Source organism: Aegilops tauschii, chromosome 3, assembly GCF_002575655.3.
Source record: "Aegilops tauschii subsp. strangulata cultivar AL8/78 chromosome 3, Aet v6.0, whole genome shotgun sequence".
In the NCBI taxonomy this organism is placed as follows: domain Eukaryota; kingdom Viridiplantae; phylum Streptophyta; class Magnoliopsida; order Poales; family Poaceae; genus Aegilops; species Aegilops tauschii.
The window spans coordinates 107369031-107383637 of NC_053037.3; the positions used below are offsets into that span (position 1 = coordinate 107369031).

General features: G+C 40.9%; 1 long non-coding RNA gene across 7 annotated transcripts; it reads right to left on the bottom strand.

Moving 5' to 3' along the window:
- Positions 1 to 10233: 10233 nt before the first annotated feature.
- On the bottom strand, positions 10234 to 13105 carry LOC109777089 (uncharacterized). Of its 7 annotated transcripts, none has more exons than XR_012204389.1 (6): positions 12556 to 13056; positions 11981 to 12034; positions 11182 to 11863; positions 10951 to 11061; positions 10835 to 10867; positions 10234 to 10727 (listed from the first exon to the last, which is right to left on the bottom strand). It is a non-coding gene; the product is annotated as an uncharacterized lncRNA (long non-coding RNA). The 7 variants fall into 7 exon arrangements; XR_012204386.1 differs by having other exon boundaries at positions 11182 to 11866; positions 12556 to 13050; XR_012204383.1 differs by lacking the exon at positions 11981 to 12034 and having other exon boundaries at positions 12556 to 13105.
- Positions 13106 to 14607: the final 1502 nt, after the last annotated feature.

Consider the following 14607-nt stretch of genomic DNA (forward strand, 5'->3'; position numbering starts at 1 on the left):
ATATAGGACAACACTATTCTAATCCTAGGATCAAAATAACTATTTGGATCACGTGAGGCCCTATACAGGGCCCGATGGAATTCCCGAACTCCCGAACCGGGCAGTGACAGCAAAAAAGGAAGAAAGCCCACCCCACCTCGCAATCCCCCGACCCACCACCTTCTCCGATCCCCCACCTCCTGCCCCCAACGGCGCCGCGCCCGCCGCCCCGTCCCCAACCGGCGGCGCCGCCGCTACCCCGCCACGCCCCAATCGGAGAAACCGCCGCCCCAAGATCCCACCACCGCTTCAGCCCCCGTGCTAAGCTGCCTTCTTCCACCGCGGGGATTCTCCCTCTCCCGGAGCACCTCGAGGCGCCAGATCTAGTGAGGATTCTTCACTACCCTCCACTCGCCGGCGACCACTAGCCCACGTGCGGGTTGGGTGCTATCCTGCAGCTGGAGGAGGCATCGACCTTCAGCTGCAGGAGGCCACGACCTGCAGCTGCCGCGCGCCTTCCCCGAAATCCTCCTTCCTACCCACCGCCATCGTTCTCCCACCCCGCCACGGTGACAACCGGCATGGATCCTTCCCTCTTGCCGCCGCTTCTCCCTCTCCTCTTCCCCGATTCCACTGATTCCCTGCCGCCGCCGGCCCCGTCCGTCCTCCTCGCCTCTTCCCACCCCCTCCTCTGCATCGTACCGGTGGCTTCACCGTCCGTCGTTCGATCTCTGCCGCTGGGCCTTGTCCTCTCTACTGCCGGTGCTCAGGTCCCCTGGCATCGTGCCACTGTCCGTCCCTGCGCCCTCGCCTCCGTCCTATCCCGCACGCCCTCGTGGCCGGACGATCGGCACCCCTCCAGCCACCAACCCACCATCTCGCAGTCGACCGCCTCCGCTGCTCCTCTGGTTCACTCCCCACCCGCCTCTGCTACCTCCTCTACTCACTCTACTGGCTCTACCATCACAAACATCCCTGCGACCGAATCGAACCAGTTAGATGCAGCCGAGGAGGGAAAGAGAAGTGCAGGAGCAGGTGCCGCACAGATGCTGTGTTCTGCTTTCAATTGCTCAGATGTTGTTTGTTGTTAATTATCCATCATTGCTCAGATTGTTGTTCTGCTTTCAATTGCACAGAAGCTGTGTTTTGTTTTCAAGTGCAGGAGCAGGTGCGACATAGAGACATATTCATGACATGTTGTAAAAAAACAATCTTGTCTCGCCAGAGAAGTTCATATATGCAATATTCAAAAGGTCAGATGCAGTAAAAAGTTCATGCACACCTCTCTCCTCCCCGCATAGCACCAAGTGCATCCGCTGCTCCGCCGAGACGTTTGCCATGGCTACTTTTGTGTGTTTTGGTGTTCATTGCCTGCTAGGTGCTTGTGTAAATGTCCAAGAAGGAGAAGCTACGGAATTCATTGTTGGCAACTATATGTGAAGATGGAAAAGCACCATTTTCATATTCCTTTTTTTTGTTGATGCCCCATGAAGTGCTTTTTTCTAAATTATTATGGTTTGTTGTAACCATTCCACTTGACACAGTGACAACAACATCCTCGGTTCCTACATGTGATTTTTGTTTAATTTACTTGTTTTTTGTCCTAAACAAAGGGATGGTACTGTCCAAAAAAACTATGTAGAGGTGCTGGTGGGTGATGTTGCGGGGAGGACAGTGGAGGCGTTATTTATAGTGCCATGATATTTTTTCTATTGATAACAGAAGTAAAAAAAAAAGACTGTGGGCGTGAGTTGCTGTCTGAGCAATAAAAAATGACTTTGGGCAATTTTTGGGTATTATAGAAAACGTTGTGTGTAGAAATTCGTTGTCTTTATTAAAAAGACAGAAGTACACCATGTGAAACTTGCGCAGTTCAATTTGCACTAAAAATATAGAAAATAAAACAACAGTAAAGTTCATCAAAAAGTGCAACATTTCACAATGCATAAAAAATGAACTTCTCACTAAACCTCATGAAGTTCAAATTAAAAATAGATGAGCGGTTCGATGTTTATTACAAACCTAGATTTTTTTACGTTAATAAAGGAGCAATTTGATTTTATATTTAAAAAATGGAGCAGGTTGATATTATATTTGAAAAGTCAGATTTGTTCGGTTACTAAAGAATAAACCAATAAGTTCAATTAAAAATAACGAAGAAGTTCAATGGAAAAAAGCAGAGCAGTTTGATATTTATTTAAAATCTTAGATTTTTCCGATTACTAGAGAATAAAACCAATAAGTTCAAAATAGTGAAGAAGTTTGATGTTTCTAACAAAAATTTAATTTTCACATTTCTAAAAAATGCACAAAGAAGTTCAAATAAAAAATTTAGAAATGTTCTATGTATATAAAAAACTCATACTTTTTCCATTACTAAAGCAAAATAAAGAGAAATTCAAATTCATAATAAGCAGAAGTTCATGTACTGCATGGTGTGCGTTTTATATGAGAAAAAATAATGAAAAGGCAAAGGCTAAAAGTTTTATTGCCAGAAGTTCAAGTGCTCGGCCCGAGAAAGTTCAAAAATACTTGTGAGAGAGGTTGAACCAAAATATCTGACAGAAGTTCAAGGTGAAAACAGCGTGAAGTTCAACTACTACAAAGAATGCGTTTCAGATAAGAATATAAGAATAGAAAACAAAAAGCTTAAAATGTTTGTTGCAAGAAGTACACGTGCTCCTCCCGGTGAAGTTCAAGATCTCTAATGCGAGACGTCCGACCTTCAATTACATGAAAAAAATAGGCAAAAAACGACGTTGTTTTTGCCATTTAAAATACAAACTCGGTGGAACTTGTACCGTTTTATAAATTACTTTTAAAGTGTTTAAAATTAGAAAACACTTTCAACATAAAAAAGTAGCGCATTTTCATAAGCTTTCCAACGCCATATCATTTGCCTCAATTGGATTAGCTGTTTAGAAATGGCATCAAAAATACGAACTCGACTGTTCGGTTTATGAAATTCTATGATTTTTCATATTGCTCTTTAACCATATGGAATTAGACAAAACATTCAATATGTGGAAGGAGTGGATTTGCAGCAGGTTTCCAACGCCATATTATTTACGTCATTCCGATAAACGATTTAGAAATTGGATCGAAAATACAGTTCACGTTTTTTGTATAAAGAAAAAACAGTTTTCAAAACTGCTCTTGAATGGCTTACATTTTGCCAAAAATTTAACACTATTCATGATACTCGTGTTCATAGCTTTCCAACGATATATCGTAAGCCCCATTTGGACAATGTTTGCGGAAGTTCAACCTAGCACTGGGTGAAGTTTAGGTCGAACAACTCAAGCAGTAAAATTGCAACAGACACATGTTCATCACGACCCGAGAGCAAAATCCGTCAACGAGCAAGGTTCCTATTTAAAATGGGCATTTAGTTGATAAAAACCGTTTGCAGATTACACTTACATCACATAGAACATGACTGACCAGAAAAATTCGCGCAGGGAGACACGGTTGCGAAGATAGCCCGAAGGTCGGGTTCCTACAGAGGGAAATTCAGGTTGTGTAACTCAGGAAGTTCAGGATTTTTCCCGTTACATAAAGAAATAAAACCATGAAGTCCAAATTAAAAAGATGGAGAAGTTCGATGATTATAGAAAACTCAGAGTGAAATAGAGTGAAGTTCAAACAGACATGCCCCAGAAGTTCAACTACTTCACGTAGTGCAAAAAACAGCACGTCAAAAACAGAGTGAAGTTCAAACAGACATGCCCGAGAAGTTCAACTACTTCACGCAGTGCATTTCCATTCGCGATGAAGGCAAAAATCATGATCTCGTCATTTTCTAATTTACTTCAAAATGACAGGAATATAATTTGTGTAAGTTCAAGTCCTTGGTCGGAGAAAGTAAAAAAAAATATTGTGAGAGAGGTTTGTTCAAAAAGAATATCATTTGTGTAACACTGATGAATGGATGAGAAAATTACAAATGAAAAAAAAATCTATATTTGAAAAACTCATATTTTCCTCGTTACTAGATGATAAAACCAAGAAGTTCAATTTTTTAAAATGAAGCAGATCGATATTTACTAAAAAACTCGAATTTTCCCACTTACTAACGATAATCCAAGAAGTTCAATTTGAAATAACGAAGCAGTCCGATATTAATTACAAAACTTCAATATTTTCATATTCTAAAAAAACAGAAGTTCACGTACTACACAGTGTGCGTTTTGTATGAAAAATAATAATGAAAAAGCAAAGGCAAAAAGTTTTGTTGTTACAAGTTCAAGTGCTTGGCCCGAAAAAGTTCAAAAAAAATTGTGAGAGAGGTTGAACAAAAATACGTGACAGAAGTTCAAGGTGAAAACAGTGGGAAGTTCAACTACTACACGGAATGCGTTTCAGATAAGAATATAAGAATACAAAACAAAAAGCTTAAAAGGTTTGTTGCAAAGAAGTTCACGTGCTCCTCTCGGTGAAGTTCAAGATCTCTAGTGCGAGACGTCCGACCTTCAATTACATGTAAAAACAGGCAAAAACGACATTGTTTTTGCCATTTTTAAAACTGCTCTCAAACGACAAAAATTTGTAACGTCTGTCTACATGAAAAAGATGCTCCTATTCATAAGCTTTCCAACGGTATATTATATGCTATATTCCGATGAATGGTTTAAAAGTTTTATGTATACCGTTAAAAACACATTTTATGCATTCAAAAAAATATTTTGAACCGTCGCGAGTATGAAAAACTGATCACCACGAAAAAGTTGCGTGTTTTCAATAGCTTTCCATCGGTATATCATTTGCTCAATTCCGGTAAGTGGTTTGGGAGTTACGGGAAAAAACATCACGTCAAGAACAGAGTGAAGTTCAAAACAGAATTGCCACAGAAGTTCAACTACTACTCGGATGAAAAACTTTTAAAACCGTCGCGAGTATGAAAAAATGATCAACACGGAAAAGTTGCGTGTTTACAGCAGCTTTCCATCAGTATATCACTTGCTCAATTCCATTGAGTGGATGGAGATCTACGAGCGAAAAAACATGTGAAAAACAAAGTGAAGTTCAAGTAGGCATGCCGAGAAGTTCAAGTTCTTCACGCGGTGCATTTTCGAATAATCTGTTTCGCGATAAAGGCAGAACGAATGATCTCGCCGTTTTCGAAATTACTTGAAAACGGCTAGGAATCAGAGAAAACCATCAACATGAAAAATAAGTTTCGCATTTTCTGTAGCTTTTCAATGCTATATTATTTGCCCCATTCCGATCAAGTTTGTAGAAAGTACGACGAAAATACATTTTTAGCCATTTTCAAAATTGACTTGAAATAGTAAGGAATTGGGAGAAACAATATATAGCAAAAAGTTTCGCATTTTCTCAAGCTTTCCAACGCCATATCATTTGCTGCATTTGGACTTACGATTAAAAAATTAGCTCGAAAATACAAACTCGGTGCAACTTGGACTATTTTCTAAATTACTTTTAAACCGTTAAAAATTAGAAAAAACTTTCAACATGAAAAAGTAGCGCATTTTCATAAGCTTTCCAACTCCATATCATTTGCCTCAATTGGATTAGCCGTTTAGAAATTTCATTGACAATACGAACTCAGCTGTTCGGTTTGCGAAATTTTATGATTTACGAAATTACTCTTTAACCATAGGGAATTAGAGAAAACTTCCAACATGTGGAAGAAGCGGTTTTGCAGCAACTTTCCAACGCCATATTATTTGCCTCATTCCGATAAACGATTTAGAAGTGCAATTGAAAATACGATTCATGTTTTTTGTATGAAGAAAAAACGGTTTTCAAAATTGCTCTTAAACCTCTTACATTTTGCCAAAAATTTAACTTGGGTCATGGTACTGGTGTCCATATCTTTCAAACGGTATATCGCAAGCCCCATTTGGGCAATGTTGGCGGAAGTTCAACCTAGCACTGTGAGAAGTTCAGGTCGAACAACTCAGGCAGTAATATTGCAAAAAACGCAATTTCATCACGATCCGAGAACAAAATCCGCCAACGAGCGAGATTCCTATTTAAAATCGGTATTTAGTTGCTAAAAAACGTTTCTATATTACACTAACATCATATAGAACATGACTAACCAGAATAATTCGCGGGGGAAGCCACGGTCGCGAAGATAGCCCGAAGGTCGGGTTCGTACAACGGGAAGTTCAGGCGCGTTACTCAGGCAGTTCAGGTTGTGATCAGAATATTATTCTGATACCGTGATCAGAATAGTGTTTATGTATATATATAGCGAAGATAGCCCGAAGGTCGGGTTCGTACAGAGGGAAGTTCACGCGCGTTACTCAGGTAGTTCAGGTATTATTCTGATCCCGGGATCAGAATAATATTCGGCGCGTTACTCAGGCAGTTCAGGTTGTGATCAGAATATTATTCTGATCCCGGGATCAGAATAATATTCGGCGCGTTACTTAGGCAGTTCAGGTTGTGATCAGAATATTATTCTGATCCCGGGATCAGAATAATATTCGGCGCGTTACTTAGGCAGTTCAGGTTGTGATCAGAATATTATTCTGATCCCGGGATCAGAATAATATTCTAATCACAACCTGAATTGCCTGAGTAACGCGCCTGAACTTCCCTCTGTACGAACCCAACCTTCGGGCTATCTTCACAACCGTGTCTCCCCGCGCGAATTATTCTGGTTAATTGTGTTCTACATGATGTTAGTGTAATCTAGAAACGTTTTTAGCAACTAAATACCCGTTTTAAATAGGAATCTCGCTTGTTGGCGGATTTTGCTCTCGGGTTGTGACGAAATTGCGTTTTTTGCAATTTTACTGCCTGAGTTGTGCGACATGAACTTCTCCTAGTGCTAGGTTGAACTTCCGCCAACATTGCCCAAATGGGGCTTGCGATATACCGTTGGAAAGCTATGGACACCAGTATCATGACCCAAGTTAAATTTTTGGCAAAATGTAAGCGGTTTAAGAGGAGTTTTGAAAACCGTTTTTTCTTCATACAAAAAACGTGAATCATATTTTCGATCGCATTTCTAATCCGTTTATCGGAATGAGGAAAATAATATGGCATTGGAAAACTACTATAAAACCGCTCCTTCCACATGTTGAAAGTTTTCTCTAATTCCTTATGGTTAAAGAGTAATTTGGAAAATAGTAAAATTTCGCAAACCGAACAGCCGAGTTCGTATTTTCGTTGTCATTTCTAAACGACTAATCCAATTGAGGCAAATGATATGGCGTTGGAAAGCTTATGAAAATGCGCTACTTTCTCTTGTTGCAAGTTTTTTCTAATTTTGAACGGTTTAAAAGTAATTTAGAAAACGGTACAAGTTCCATCGAGTTCGTATTTTCAAGCTAATTTTTAACCTTATGTCTGAATGCAGCAAATGATATGGCATTGGAAAGCTTGGGAAAATGCGAAACTTTTTGGTATATATTATTTCTCGCAATTCATAAAGTTCTATGTCAATTTTGAAAATGACTAAAAACGTATTTTCGCTGTAATTTTTACAACTTTAATCGGAATGGGGCAAATAATATACCGTTGAAAAGCTACGGAAAATGCGAAACTTTTTCATGTTGATGATTTTCTCTGATTCCTAGCCGTTTTCAAGTAATTTCGAAAACAGCAGGATCATTCGTTCTGCCTTTATCGCGAAACAGATTCTTCAAAAATGCGCCGCGTGAAGAACTTGAACTTCTCGGCATATTTACTTGAACTTCACTCTGTTTTTCACGTGCTTTTTTTGCTCGTAGCTCTCCATCCACTCACCGGAACACTCACCGAAATTGAGTAACTGATATATCGATGGAAAATTGTTGTAAGCACGCAACTTTCCCGTGTTGATCGTTTTTTATACTTGCGAGGATTTTAAAAGTTTTTCATCTGAAATTTATTCAGCGTAGTAGTTGAACTTCCTGCTGTTTTCACGTTGAACTTCTGTGACGTATTTTCGTTTGTAATTTTCTCATCCATTCGTCAGTGTTACACAAATGATATTCCTTTTGTACAAACCTCTCTCATAATATTTTTTTAAACTTTCTCCGACGGAGGAATTGAACTTACACAAATGATATTCCTATCGTTTTGAAGTAAATTAGAAAATGATGAGATCTTGATTTCTGCCTTCATCGCGAAAGGAAATGCACTGCGTGAAGTAGTTGAACTTTTCGGTCATGCCTGTTTGAACTTCGCTCTATTTTTTGACGTGCTGTTTTTTGTCGATAACTCCCAAACCACTTACCCGGAATTGAGCAAATGATATACCGATGGAAAGCTGTTGAAAACTTGCAACCTTCCTGTGTTGATCAGTTTTTCATACTCGCGGCGGTTCAAAAAGAATTTTTTTGATATATAAAAACGTGTTTTAAACGGTATGCATTAAAAATTTAAACCGCTCATCGGAATGTAGCATATAATATACGGTTGGAAAGCTTATGAATAGCAGCAAGTTTTTCATGTAGACAGACGTTACAAATTCGTTGTCGTTTGAGAGCAGTTTTAAAATGGCAAAAATAACATCGTTTTTGCATGTTTTTTACATGTAATTGAAGGTCGGACGTCTCGCACTAGAGTTCTTGAACTTCACTGGGAGGAGCACGTGAACTTCTTGCAACAAACGTTTTAGGCTTTTAGTTTTACATTCTTTTATTCTCATCTGAAACGCATTCCGTGTAGTAGTTGAACTTCCCATTGTTTTCCCCTTGAACTTCTGTCACGTATTTTTGTTCAACCTCTCTCACAAGAATTTTTGAACTTTCTCGAGGCGAGCACATGAACTTCTAGCAACAAAGCTTTTAGTCTTTGTTTTTTCATTCTTTTTTTCCATACAAAATGCACATAGTGTAGTACTTGAACTTCTCGCAGTTATCAATCCAAACTTCTCTCGATTACATGAAAATATCTGAGTTTTTTATATACATCGAACCGCCCTACCTTTTTTATTTGAACTTCATTGTGTATTTTTAGAAATGTGAAAATTGGAGGTTTTTTAGAAACATCAAACTTCTTCGTTATTTGGAATTGAACTTATTGGTTTCATTCTTTAGTAACTAGAAAAATCTGATTTTTCAAATAAATATCAAACTTTTCCGCTTTTTCCAATTGAACTTCTTGGTTTTATTCTCTAGTAACTAGAAAACCTGAGTTTTTTACATACATTGAACTACTCCCTTTTTTTGGAATTGAACTTCTTGATTTTAATCTTTAGTATTGGGGAAAAATGCCCAAAATGGCGTTGTTTTTTGTTTTGCTTTTTGAGCTTATAAATCCTAGGGTTTAATATACTTTGAACTTCTGTTATTTTAATTTGAAGTTCACATATTTTATTTTTTGAGTAAAGAATTGTGTTCGATTTTAAAACAAACATCGAATTTGTCTTTTTTCTATTTTTAAACTTCATGGTTTAATGTTTAGTACCGGGGAAAATCCTAGTTTTCTAAAAAAAAGGAAAATCTTTTTAAACTTTTTTTTAGTTGTTCCCTTATTTTAATTCAAACTTATTAGTTTTATTCTTTAGTAACGAGAATGTGAGGTTTTTACAAACTTTGAACTTCTCTATTATTTTAATTTGAACTTCTTAGTTTTATTCTTTGGTAACGAGGAAAATCGAGTTTTTTAATCTTCCTTGTATTAAAATTTTGAACTTCTTGGTTTTATTTTTAATAATGTGAAAAATCTGAATTTTTTATAGACATCGAAGTTCACCATTTTTGAACTTCTTAGTTTTATTGGTTAGTAACGGGGAAAATCCTTTTATATATATAAACAATGAAACCGCACCATTATTTTAATTTGAACTTCTAGTTTTTATAGAATGGGGGGAATCTGTTTTTATAAAATCTTTTTGAAATGCCCCTCTTTTTTAATATTGGACTTCTCTAATTTTTTTTATAAACGGGGAAAAATCGTTATAAAGATTTTTGAAGTACTTTTTTTATTTGAACTTCTTGCTCAAATTTTTGGCCTTCCAATTTGACTTTTAGATATTAAAAAGTTCATTTTTTAATGTCGACCTGCTTCGGTTTTTAAATTTGAGCTTCTTATAGAATTTTGTCGTGACATTTTTATGCATTTTTTGCTTTTTAGTGAAATGGCCTCGACGGTCTCTTTGGTCTCTTTTTTTCATTTGATAGTATTTCTTCTGTATGTACTACGCGTGAACTTCAGAATTTCCTAAACATGAACTTCATGTGCTATTAATTTTTTTATATGAAACTCCATAGTTTTTATTCTTTGAATTCCATGATTTTTTTGTTTACATTTTTTTGGTTTGAACTTTGATGTTCGTTACACCTGAACTTTCGAAATCACCCCTTTTTTTATACACATTTTTTCTCTTGAATCCAAGGTCTGCAAAAACAATAGGAAAATTGGGGTCAATTCTCATAAGCAAGTTTTAACATGCTCAGAGCTAGGGTTTCAGTAATGGGCAAACATATATCTTTTTTCAAACCCAAGACATTGGTTTCAATTGCTAACAGTTTTAAGAAAGCAAAACAATTGCCAAAAGCCCAAAACTGTTCTCGGTGGTCAGAAACCAACCACCTGGACGCTCTCTGTTCTTTCTTCAAAGGATGATGCTGTAATGACTTTTTTGTGCCTCCTTTTTTGCTCCAACTTCTTTAGTCGACCTGCCACGAGCTTTGTGTTTGACCTGCTGATGAGTGCAATCCGGGAGGAGCAGACCACCGCGGCTGCCGGTGACGCAGGGGGTAGTCAGGAGGTATTGCAGTAGTGGTGGGGGAAGCCGGTCAGAGGAGGATCCGCCACGGAGCAGAGCAGTGGGGAGTGACCTGTCAGTGAGGAGGATCTTGATTTATTAGTAAATTAGTGACAATATAACCAGGCGAGTGGCAATGCTGAGAAGGATCCACAAAGCTAGCTACTCTGATATACTTACTACACAAGTTGTTATAACAGCCCGACGCTGCATCTGAAACAAGATAGTTATTGTTGTGAGTGAACGTGTAGTGAGTGAAATTTGCATGCCAGAAACCAACCCAGACTAATCAAAACCTCCATGACGAATTCTGGGGACACCAACGCACGCACGATTGGGCTTCCATGTGGCTTCTCAGGCACTAGAGAGTTGAGGGTGCACGTTCGCTCGGGGAACAACCTGGACTTCTGCACTTTCGAAGAACAGAAAAATATACAGGAGGTTTAGTCGCAAGCTCCTCAAAATTGTAAAAGTCCACGCATCATAGTAGCGATTAGAGATAAAAAAAAGGTTAACAGAGAGGATACCGGGGAGGCGCGGGCGTGTCAGCAGTAGGCCGTGGCGGTGTGTGTTGATGGCGGCCGGACCAGAAGCGGTTGTGGTTTAGCGGCTGGATAGGTCCTTGCATGGTCCCTTGCAAGTAACAAAACAGCCTGCATGGCCCCTTGCCACCAGAGAAAACTTCTTTTTGCTACTGCCAAAGCAATTGTTATGCAAAACAAAGCATTTCAAAAAAAATAGCAAAGCTACAGAAGTGATAAAATTACTTCAAAAACTATTACAACTGTATGAATAAAGCTTCGTGTCAAATGTATTTTCTTAAAAGCTTGAGCTACTGGAACCCGTGGATGAGGTTGTGGTGTCTTCCTACTTATTCTGGATTCATTTTTGAATGCTAGTTACGACACTCATTTTATGTATCTTTTACAAATGGTGCAAGTGTTCAGGTGAGAGGAGCCAAGGTCAGAACCACTCTGAAGTCTGAACTAAGTATGTGCATAGACAAAATGCAAAAAGGAAGAAAGCAACTTCCCTGAATGTACTAAAAAAGCAATCTCTAAAATTTAATGCCCAGCCACTTCGAATTGCAGCACTCTCGGCACCACGCCCAGCACGCCGGAGAGACGCACGCCAAACCCAGCCGTCGTCGGCCATCGTATGCCCGTTGGGTCGATGTTGCTGCATGGAACGCTCCATTTGTAGCTTGAACTGCTGAAAAGAAGCACCATCAGCTAGCTACAACGGAGGTGAAGAAGTAGCAGCAGAGGCTGTTCGGGAAGTGGTGTACTGACAGAGAAATTGATACGCCAGCCTAAGAAACTTAACTCAAGTTTGTACATCCTGGGTTTTTTTCAAAGCCTCCTTGTTTGTAAGGTGTAGCTATGATCCAGGGAGATGCATCATCATATGAAATATGTAAGAGAACTCAATACATGGAAATAAAAATTGAAGTATCTGCAGGGAGAACTCAACTTGAACTGGCAATACAGCCAAACGTCTCCTTCATTTCAAATAATTTCACACGAATGCAGAGTATACCGGCAAAATGTGTTTATTTTAGTACATACATGAAACTATAAGCTTCAGCTGATGGGATGTTGGTCTCAGATTTATGAAGCTAAGAAATGAAAAACAGGGAAAAAAACAGTCTGAATGTACTAAAAAATACTGTACATCTCTGAACCTTAAGCCACATTCACTCTGAAGTTCATCAGTACCCTGCAAAATTGGATGAGTTGGTTTCTCATCGTGGCACCGCCAGAAGCGAGGCGCACAAGTATGGAATGGGCGAAGACACGCCTGCAGTTCTACTACTCCATGTGACAGAGTTCAATCATCCAGGAGGGGAGTTGGAAGCAACAGGAGGAGGAAGATCAGTATGCGTTTGGAGAGAAGGTCACCTGTGGACATGAACATGGCAGGTGGGCGACGGGGAGCGGCGGTGTGCTGCAGCGGACGGAGCCAAGTGGAGGCAGGGGTTCGGCCGCGGAGCGGCATCTCTGTCGCTGCTCCTAGTCTCCACCAAGCAAGCATGCTAGGGCGACGGGGGTGGCCGTGTGGCCTGATTGGCGCGCACGACGGAAGCCGCCGGGGCTCCAGGAGAAGGACGGCGACGGGGCCGCCGGAGGAGGCCGACGGGGCAGCGCCGTGAAGCCGGGAGGTGGAGGCGCGTGGCGACCCGGCCTGGAGGTGGAGTCGCGATGGCGCGTCTGCCGGGGAGGAAGTTGGGGCCGGCGGTGCGTCTGGCGGGGAGGGAGATGGGGGCGGCAGTGCTTCTGCCGGCGGAAGGAGGTGTGGGCGACGACACCTACTGCCGGGGGAGGGAGGTGGCGTCTGCGGCGCCTGCTGCCCGGGGAGGGGGTGGCATGGGTGCGAGGTTAGAACGGCGTGCGGATAAGGTTGGGAGAGGGTGTCAGGACCTGGAGAGGGTGTCAGGACCTAGCTATGATCTAGAAGGAATTCGAGAGGAAATTGTATAAACTGAGAGGAAAGTTATCTCCCAGATCTATTTTATTGAATATCTGTAAGCAAGCTAGCGTATATGCGAAGCTATCAGGCAATTCAGAGAGAATAGCATGCTCCACCCAGCCACACCCCGGCTGTTATATAGGCGAAGTTTTTACCGGCAAGACTGTGAAGTGAAATAGTAACTACTGGAAACGGTACAGTAAGAATCTAACGGTCCGCGACGATGCTGAGCAGAGGAGCGATCCTGGCCCGTTGGTGACGATGCGTTATCTGAACCGAATTCTGTAACTGAACTTGGCTGCAGCTCAGGTCCTGACATTGCCCCCCTCTTGAGCATCGACGAGTCCTCACGTCGATTCTTGTGCTGCGCGCCAAGCTTGTGTAGTTTGCCTAAAAACTCTGGGAATGAGTACTTGATGAAGTCAGCATCCTCCCACGTAGCGTCCGCCGGTGACAGATTTTCCCATTGAATTTGCCACTGTACCACTGGTGCATTGTTGCGTGGGATTTGCCTGACTTGTAGAACTGCGGCTGGACCCGTTTTGATCGTACCATCCGCATTGACCATTGGAAGGTTGGGGCTCGGGATCGCTTTTGGTCCAATGTGTTTCTTGAGCTGGCTGACATGGAAGACAGGGTGTATCTGAACGTTGCTAGGGAATTGCAATTTGTAAGCAGAGTTCCCTATCTTTTGGATTATGAGAAAAGGGCCATAATACTTGTTCTGCAACTTTAGAGCTCCTCGAAAGCCGAATGCTGCCAATCGATAAGGTGCCATCTTCAAGTAAACCATGTCCCCCACCTGGAAACTTCTCTCCACTCGTTTGAGGTCTGCATAACGCTTCATTCTGTTCTGGGCTGTGCACAGATTCTCTTTCAAATGCTCTAACATTTGCTGTTTAGCAGTCAAGAAATCTTGTGCTTCCTCATCTTCTGGTCCAGGGATTGCTAATTCCGATATGAGTGGAGGTGGAAATCCATAAAGGGCTTGGAATGGAGACATTTTCAGAGCAGTGTGATAAGTGGAATTATACCAATATTCTGCTAGAGACAGCCATGACATCCACTTGGTAGGTTGATCAGTTGTCATACATCGCAGATAAGTTTCTAAACACTGGTTCACTCGCTCTGTCTGGCCATCAGTATGAGGATGGTAGGCCGTGCTAAATCTCAGTTCCACCTTGAGGGCAGTAGAAATGTCTTTCCACAGTTTACTCGTGAAAATTCTATCTCTATCAGAGACAATAAGTTTAGGAGGGCCATGTAATCTTATGATGTTGTCGACAAACTTTTGAGCCACCGAGAGAACTGAATATGGGTGGGACAGGGGAATGAAATGACTGTACTTCGTGAATCTATCGACCACAACCATAATAACATCCTTGCCCTGGGATTTTGGTAGGCCTTCCACAAAGTCCAGTGAGATGTGTTGCCAAGCCATGTCTGCAACAGGGAGGGGGTCCAGCAGGCCAGGTTGCAAGCAG